The sequence below is a fragment of the Balearica regulorum genome, chromosome 2 (genome assembly GCF_011004875.1).
Source record: "Balearica regulorum gibbericeps isolate bBalReg1 chromosome 2, bBalReg1.pri, whole genome shotgun sequence".
Lineage (NCBI taxonomy): Eukaryota > Metazoa > Chordata > Aves > Gruiformes > Gruidae > Balearica > Balearica regulorum.
In genome coordinates this window covers 106831699-106841274 of record NC_046185.1, presented here as the reverse complement: position 1 = coordinate 106841274, position 9576 = coordinate 106831699, and positions in this window count along the sequence as shown.

Below are 9576 nucleotides of genomic sequence, written 5' to 3'. Positions count from 1 at the left end.
CAAGGAAAATGCAATGATTTTAGCAATTCACAATTCTTTCACCCACTTTGATACTGGTAAGTGTGGTAACTTAACTTTTTTAGGCTATAGTGAATTACTGATGAAGTAATTTGGAGAGATTCTTGTGTTGGATTCTGTTGCATGTAATGCAGAGAATGCAATACAGAGATACTGTCATGGTTTAAAGTTATTTAAAGTTATTAAAAAATTCTGAATCTGCTACTCTGGGTCCAGCAGAATTTATTTCTGAAAGGGCACAGCATTTCTGTATTGCTCTGTGAGTGACCATTTATCTCAAGATTTTCAAGATGGTCTAGCCTTTTTACTCTTATTGCTATGAGATCACTGTCCTTACATGTCACTGCTTTCCCTGATGTACAGGATTGGGACAATATACTTTCTGTTTCATCCGATCACTCTTTCACCTTGGATCTTTCTTTCCCTGTATGCAGATCTCCACAAAATCTGACAAATTGTCTCATCTATGTTAAACTACAACATAGCATCACTGATCAGCCAGAGCTGGCCCAAAAAATTATTTTTTACCATTTTCTTCAGGCACTGTTTGGCATGATCTCAACTGGACTGCACAGAATCATTGGACCAGCTCAGATTCTGGAGAAAGCATCCATGCAGGGGTCCTCAGTGAAAAGGAGCAATCCCACCAACTCATTACTGAGCACAGAGAAAAGAGTAACAATCTGAGGTCAGCCTAGAGAAATCACAATCAGTGCCCTCTGCCTCCCAGCCTGGCTGCAGCCTGAGCTGGGAGATTTCAGATATCAGGTGTATTCCTGAGTAGTATCTGGGATCATGTTTTATGTAACAACAATACACCCCTCCTCAGAAAATGGAAAGCATGAGGACGATGGTCAGACCACTGCATCTGAGTGGGCCAAAGTCAGAAAGTGGGTGTGGGACAAGTAATTTTCTGGGAACACAGAATTCTTGAATTGCTGAAAACTGCTCCCAGTTTGTGGATCTGTGCTTCCCAAACTCACCCTGAAAGGCTGACACACATGGCCAACCTCATCACGCCAATAGACCCGTCTCCAGGTACCTCTATGCTCTGGGATGTGATGGTAGCAATTTTCAGAATGCAGATGCTGGCACTAACAATGAATCGGACATTTGTTACTCCAAAGAGATTTTAATGAAAAGAGCAATGGCCTTTACCCATCTCTGTGGCAGCTTCCACAAAACAGGTAAGTATGAATCATGCTCTTAACCTCAGCTGTTGCGTTAGGGATTAAAGAGCTGAGCATGAGCCAGAAAAATAGCACCCCCTTTATGTTGTAACCGCACAAGTCCACGGCTTCACTGCATCCACAAATATTGCGTGCAATAAAAGAGTTGGACTGCACTTGTTTGGGAGTCCTTGAAGGGGAAATTTCACTGACTGGAAATAGGATGTTTGGTTTCTCACTACCCAGTGGAATATCAGTCTGCAAAGAATGATCTTCAGTTGGCCAACTCGCCATCCCAAGGAGTGTGTCTACACATCCTGTTGTCTCCGGTGACCTGCTTTCTCTACATTGTAAAGCCTTATTTCCCAGGCACAGTGGTGGCTCCCAGTAGGCTTTTAAAACCAGAAAGCCATCCTCCTTGGGAATCATTCCCACGAAGCAGCAGGGTTAACATTCCTATGCATACACATAAGTAACAAAATAAATGAACTAAAGCAGACACAATACACTCTGGGATATGGGGCATTAGTCCATTGATGAGTGCTGGTTTGCACAGGAACTGTCATGTTGATTTGGAAAGGGTATGATTGGGGGTTCACCTGAAATCTGGTTGGAACTTGCCACAGGTGGCAGAAATACTTAGATCCAATATTAAAGATCATGGAGCAACAGTCTCATTGTCAGCTCTTCTTTGGAAATATGGAAATCTTTGGAAAGGAAATGAAACACAACACAGATATCTTCATGTTGCAAGCCAAAAAAAAAATAAAATTTTGAAAAGTCTGACATTTATAAAAGGAATGACTGTGAGCTCACATATACAACAGAAATACAGACAAACCAGCACACAAAAGCATGTCTTCACATGCTCATTATTGCTAGCAGAGAGATCTTAAAGATACTGTCCTGAAGGATCTGCAGTATTTACAGCATATCTGATAGCCGGACTTGTGCCAATGGTGCTTACCTGGTGTATAAATAATACAGTTTCCAAGACTTAACAAATTTGGAGAGAACAATGTAAAAGGTTTTCCTCTCTTCTTGACAAATAGGCACTTAAAACTTTTATGTTTGTGACAATACTGTTTTTCAGTGTTCCTAACATATAAATAAATGAACCAAATTGTTAAGTGTATCATGTGCTCGGGCAGTATACCTAGACAGAGTATTTTAGCAAATTAGATGCATGATAGAAAAGCATTATATATATTTGCTTTGCAGGAATATTTTATTCAAAAGCATGTAAGAGCTGATTGGGTAGATTTTAATCTATTATTTCAAATTCACTCTTCTCAGAGGGCAAAATTGTGATATTCACCTATAGATAAAAAAAGGAGCTCATGTGAAAGAGAAGCATTAAAAGTTGGAAATTTAAGTAAGTCAGTGATATTAGAGTAGCTATGGACAAAGCCTTAAAGGCCTGTTTGGTACCAGAACAAATAAAAAATCCAGTCCCTAGTACTCATGTTTCCTGGCAGTTCTCCTCTTCCCACAGCAGTCTCTCCCACTCCTTCCTATACCATCTTGCCTCTCTTCCTTTCCCTGTACTTAAGTAGAGGCAACAGCAGCAAAGAGCTTGAGCAAGAGGTAACTGCCCAGATGTGGCACAGACACAGCCAAAGGAGGCTTTGTAAGGTCCCTAAGCAGACCACAAGAGAATCATTATGACAAAATCCTCCTGAGCCTTCAATGGATCCTCTCAACACAGTTTAGGAACTCCTAAATGTTTTTAAGTAATTTTAACTTGTTTGGGTAAAAACAGCCCCTCTCTGGGCCAGACAGTGAATCTCTTTTCAACAGAGAATGGCTGTTTGGGGACAAGACTGCCTTCCTGTTGCAGGAATCCTTTATCTGGAGAGTTAGAAAGCTTTAAGGGGTAAGAAACTGCTCATTTTGAGTAAGTTTTTATCAGAAGCTGAAAAGCAGAAAAATGAGTTTGTGCATCCTAGTTATTGATGTTTTCTATGCAAATCAAGACCTCCAAAACATCCTTTGAAAGAATTCTTAGAAAGCCTCTAGGGTCTTTACCCTAGAAAACACATCAGAAAACACTGGAGTAAGGGTGGAATACCATGAATACCTAGACTCAATTTGGGCAACCTGTTTCAATATTCCTCTCCAATGCCCGTACCTTAAGAGTCCATAAAGTAATATGTTCAAATTCAGGCCTGTGCACCAAAATAAAATATTCACCTTGCAAAAAAAAATACAACTTCCACTATGCACTTTCATGCCAAGTCAAGTTGCAGAGATAGTAATGGGCTCTAATAGACACTCCCTGAAACTGCTACATATTTTACCTTCAACCAAGGAGCATTCAGAAGATGTGACATTCTTTTTCTCCCCTGAAAAACATCAGAGAAATTACTCTCCATCTGATCCCCCTAATACCAGTAATTTGCTGGTTTGACATCATAAGAAGAGTGAGCACAGGCGGTCTTTGACAAAGAGATAACCGTATCCCCACCACGAGGAGCACAGCCTGCAAGTCAGCACAACGCCAGTGGTGTGAAGCAGAGCGGGACAAGCACAGGGCTGGGGTGTGGATGCTGAAAGCTGGAATGTTACACGGAACAGGTGGGCCCCTGGGAGCTTTAAAGTGAGTGGGAGGAAGGGGCTGACAGAAGAATTTTTGGGAAGCATTTTTGTTGTTTTGTTGTTGTTGTTTGCCTTCCTCCAAGCCAACTGGGCAACCCATAGCAAGATGCAAGCTTTGGAGTGTGTGTGAAGGGTGAAAAAGGGGCGGATAAAGAACAGGCTCCTGCCTCAGGTAGGAAAGGTGTTGGCACCCTGGGGAATATGAGAGAAGAAATGTAAACAAAAGGCACAGTTGTGCAAAGCCTTGGAACTGAAACAAGCATGTAGCTCATCTTTGATGCCCCAGGTAAGTGAAAACTAGTTCAAGTTCTTAGTGCAATAATACCTTCCCACTGTTATGCGTGCTGGCCCTCTCTTACAGTCTTTCCCAGGCAGACACTGTGCCCTTTTGCTTCTGGAAAGCCCGTTAATATATATGGAGCAAATATAAATGCAAATGACTGCTCACAAATCCCCTGTTACAGAACTATGGTCATTGTTAACTAAGCAAGAATTGGTGGGATCAGCAGCTAGAGGGAGGAAAAAGTTTTTCACATTGTTTTATATGACAAAAGGAGAATATTTCACCAGAATTACTCTCTATAGTTCTTGGCAACAGAATGCTTTTGAAAAAATTACCAACGAAGCCACAAGCTTGTTAAATATTACCTTTAAGCAATTGACTGTCTTGCATGAGATCTGCTTTTTTTTCCTTGACTATCTTAATTATGGGTTCTTCAAACAGCCAATGCAAGGATTATTCAGTGTTGCATATGTAACTGTAGTTAAGGCTTAAAAACCCTAGTAATTGCTTTCATTCTCATGTTTTTAACTGAATTTTTGTCTTTCAGGGAAAGCTGAAAATAACCTACAGAAAATATCACAAAGAATTACCCTCTTCAAAACCTCATCAGTAGACTTGAGATCACACACCTATTTTGGCAATAACAATACCTATTCCAGTTAGAAAGCCATCATTTACTCTAAATCTGTGTTATTCAGAGCCATTTAGGTAAGTCAAATGGCAAAACTGAAAAATGGCTAAGGTAAGTAATTAGTTACAAAAATCAACGTATCTACTCAACATTGAAAAATTGGCTAAAGAGATACTGTTTTATGGTGAATATTTAAGGAAGTAAGCTTCTGTATTTGAAACGATTCCATTTCAAGAATAAAAAGAGGAAGAAAATATAGTCTTCAGTAAAATAATTTTAGAAATCATGTTTCTTTTAGAACCATAAATAAGAAAAAACCTTTGTAATCATCCATTTATTATACTACGTTTCTTCAAGGTAGAATGTAGTTTCCAATTCTTCGTATACTGCAAATTCATGTACATTTAAGTCTGAATTCCCTGGGTTTAATCCTTCATTTGAGAATAACTTGATGATTATATCTTAAGCTTCAATAAAGATTATATATCATTTTTTTGTGGGGAAATGTATTCCTAATGACTTAAAAGGAAAATAGCCCATAAATACTACATGATGTCACTAGTACTGACTATAATTAAAGTGGAATACATTTCCCAGTGTTCTGTACTCTGCACTTGTAGCTGTAATACTGAAACACAGGTGGATAGTTAATTTCTTTCTATCTTCAAATCGCATAGCAGATTATGAAAAAAAATTCTCTCCAACAGCCAGCTAGATTGCTGTGCTATTTTTCCTAGTAACAGGTTTTCATTGAAAAAAAACATAGTGTGTAGTGCTGATTTGAGCAAAATCTGTTGTAACTCAATTTCTGCTGAATAAGAATCAGTAATAGAACATAACCATATATCTTACATACTGTTGCAGGAGACTATTCCTTTTTAGGAATATAAAAAAAGTAAATGACATCTATTTAGGTCAAATAAGCTCTTATATGTGATATCAGCTATTTATAGAAACAATTAATTTGAAACACTACCCTTTTTATATAAAAAACAGAAATCTTTCAAACAAGAGAGTTATGTCAAGTCATATTCCTTCCATATCTGGACAAGCTGGTATACTTTCCATGGACAATACCTGAGCCTGTGAAGATCCACATTTTAAATAAACAGTTCCAAATATTTATAATCCAGTGATTACCATCAATTCTGGCATAGCATTCAGAATTTAGGCAGTTACAATTTTTGTCTTATCTAAAACTCAGGTAGATATCAATTAGACTTTATTAGCAGATAGAAAAATAAATGCAAGGATTTTAAAATGTCATATGCAAACTGGATTTTTTTAAGCAATATTCGGAACTGCCTGAAAATTAGTCCATAATGGTCAGGGTCTATGGACCACAAGTTCAAAACTATCAGTCCAAACACTTCCCATCAGGGATTATGAAGGCTTTGACATTTTGTCTTCCAGATAAAGGCAAAATTACTTTATAATAATAGATAGCAATCTTTGGAGGAAGATCAACACAGGTATGTAAATCACATATAAATATTAAATTTTGTTTTATTTTTGCCAGAATGGCATGTAGTCATGGGTAAAACTTGTTAGCTCTATTAGAAAAGATTTGTTATACAAAAGAAAATCTCTCTTCCTCTTTTTATCTTCCTATGCACCTCTCAAGGTTTCTGACTTATAAATTCAGAATGACAAGTTTTCAAAATTTACAAAATTACAATTTTCATTTTGAAAATGGCCAACTGGACAATGTAATTTTTGCCAAAGTTTTCAAATATTTTGTTTCTGTTACAGCACAGAGAGGGAAACCTTGAAAGCAGCCACAAATGTATATTTGCATCTAAGAATGACACAGCCTCTCAGTGCAGAACTTTCTGGAAGCTGCTTTTTTAGAGCCTTTAGTTCTTACTGTTTGAAGGCTACATTAGGTAGTCATTGAACAAGGTCCTCAAGGCACAAAAAATGCATTTTAGGTACATGTAGCTTGCCCATGTGTTATTGTGAACTCACATAACTATGAGTCTCTTTAGTAGAGAAGTTGATTAAGATGTGTGGGTTGCATGTTTCTGGGAGGGTGGCATTTATACAGCAATAAAGAAAAATGAAGCATTTTCGAACTTTTGGAAAAAATATTTAAGAGCTCAGTGATTGAGAACTCTCCTGTATCTCTGCAAACTCCAGAGTTATCAAAAATACAAAGCTGACAGCCATTGTTATTTTTAAAAGATTTGAGGAAAAATTAAATGAGCAGAGCATATACTTGCTGTCCTACCAGAAAGCTTAGACCAAAGGAAATGAGCCTTGGGAAAGACACAGCAGATAAAACCACAGACAGGTTGCATGAAAATTGGTGAAACAATAATAATACATGAAGGCATGTGGCTCCAAGGATGATAAAGAGGTGTAGGAAGAACAAAAGACAGACACCAATTACAGTCTGCTACAATTAAACTCTTCTTTGACAAGACACAAAAGGAAAAAAACCCCACATAATCCAAAACGCTGAGGAGCGCGAAGTAGGTCATCAGCTCAATTACATGCATGAGCTGAGAAGTGGAAGGGAGTTGCCAGGAACAAAGGGTAAGTAATTCTGACGGTGACTCAAGGGATGGGAACTGTAACCTAGATATAGAGAAAAGGATGGGACAAGGTTTTTCTGATTGTTATGATAAGGATATTCTAAAACCTCCAGGTAAATCAATCTAATTGTAGTCCATATAACAAGGCAAACCAATGCAATGCTATGAAAACAGATCACTTCAGAGATATGAAAAGGAAAAATGAAGATGGAATTAATACAGGTAAACTTTTCAGTAGCATGCAGAGTGTAATGCATGGGACAGACTGCTGTTTCTAAACATAAACCTGTGGACATACATAGGGGTAGGTTAGGAAGGAGATTCCACAGAACATCTGAATTGCCTTTGTGACAAGCATTAAATGAACTTGATTTCTCCTAAAAGGAAAGTCTCATGGTTGCCAAATTGTTGGACACTGCTGGACATTATAAGATTCATTTCAGTGGAACAAAGGTGGTGAAGGAATGTAATCTTTTGATAACTAAAATAACCTGAGGTTGAGCAGAGAGAGGATCAAGACCTCGGAGAGGCATAATTATTGATTTTTGCCTGAAATTCAGAAATATAATGAGACATGGGCAGTTAAAAGCACACAGGAAACATAAACTTCGTAATCAAACTACTAGGCTTTTATGCACAGCAGTCAGGTTGCCTGTGCATGTCAGCCAACATTCAGTTTCTTCTAAATGCTGAATCTTCACCAAAAATTAAATTTGTGATTATTCAGGAAGCCTGATTTTGCTTTTTTTAATTATTACAATGCACATACTTCAGCACTGAAATCATAGCATCTTAAAGTCAGTGCAAATTAAAGATTTAGGAAAATAATTAAAAACTTACTCCAGTCTCCTGGGAGTGACTTTGATGACCCAGAAAAGCTGGAGACTGAGTAGCATTATTTTTAATATAACATACTTAGTTACATTGTCTTACAATATCTGCTTTTGTAATGAACAGCTTCAGTAAAGTCCTGGTTGTATGCAAACCAACAGAAAAATTCAGAACAAAGTCTATGGGGAAGGAACCCTCATTCCTATGGTTTGCCTTTGACCCTTTTTGCTCCTGAACTCCTCTCTGAAAGCATGCTTCCTGCTAATCATTTTTAGTTATTAATCAGTGCTCAGTTCTGAAGGCACATTTCAATTAAAATTTGTTTGTCCAGCAGCCAGTTTGAAGGCTGCCATCATCTTTTGGGAAGTGATTCCCTGCACAGGGAGGGTCTTAACAGTCACTCCCACTCACTATAAAGGTTGGACCGCACACAATTAGTATGTTCCTCTGTACAGAACAGAACAAACTTGAGCTTTCCGTTTCATGAAATACCAACATTTAGAAACTGGTTTCTGAGTTCCAAATTGAATATTTCTTGTAAAAAGGAATTTTGGCAAGAAAAGATTTATTTGCAATGTTTCAGTTTAGAAAAGAGCTTTCAAATATGAAAATGCAATTTTCATTTCAATGAATATTTTGGCTATATATAATGTATGTTAAGCCATGGCATATTACAGATGTCAAGCAGTATCTTTTAATAGTCAATCTATTCTATTTATTTTATAGTATTTTTACTCTGGAAAGTGTAAAGAACACCTTATACTTAAAACATCTCTGCTTATTTTATTACATGAGATTGTTTGTTGTTTGTGTTGTAACTAAACAGTTCTATATGTTGTAATTTAAATGAAAAAGAACAGGCAAATGGCTTGTCATATCACCATACATTACCACCATGTAAATAGAGGAGAAAAATAAAGTCAAAGTAGAATAAATTTTGCAACAGAGCATTATACAAACAGTGTTTTAACATTTTTTCCAAAGTTAAGGAATCAAAAGGATATGTGAAGCTTCATCAAAATAGGTGTGAATTCCCTCAAAAAAGTTTACCTTTTTAAAATGTCTTGTCAGAAAATTTTCATGAAAATTTTCCAACCATTTTCAATTGCAGACCTTAGGAGTTTTCCAGCATTCCAGCATTCCAGCTCTCCAGACTGAGTATAAAACTGAAAGACTTGTGTCTTTTTAAAGGGAGGACAAATTTCACATGACTAACACTGTAGTTTTACTGATGTTATTCCTTACTGTGAAAGAGATTTGCATGCTTGCAGTCAAACTCATGGGTTTGTGCATTAATGTTTTTTAAGCACTTTTTTTTTTTTTTTAAATAGATACTTTGTTTTAACAGAAGGAAAAGCTTACCTACAATGGAAGTAGGAAGACAACTCTTTTTGCAACAGTGTTTATGTCAGTGACAAAACATGTTAAACTTTCAATTTAAATTTTTAATCCAATTTAATTTAATTTTTATTTTAAATTCTCACGTGTTTGAGAAACCCATAGAAAAAA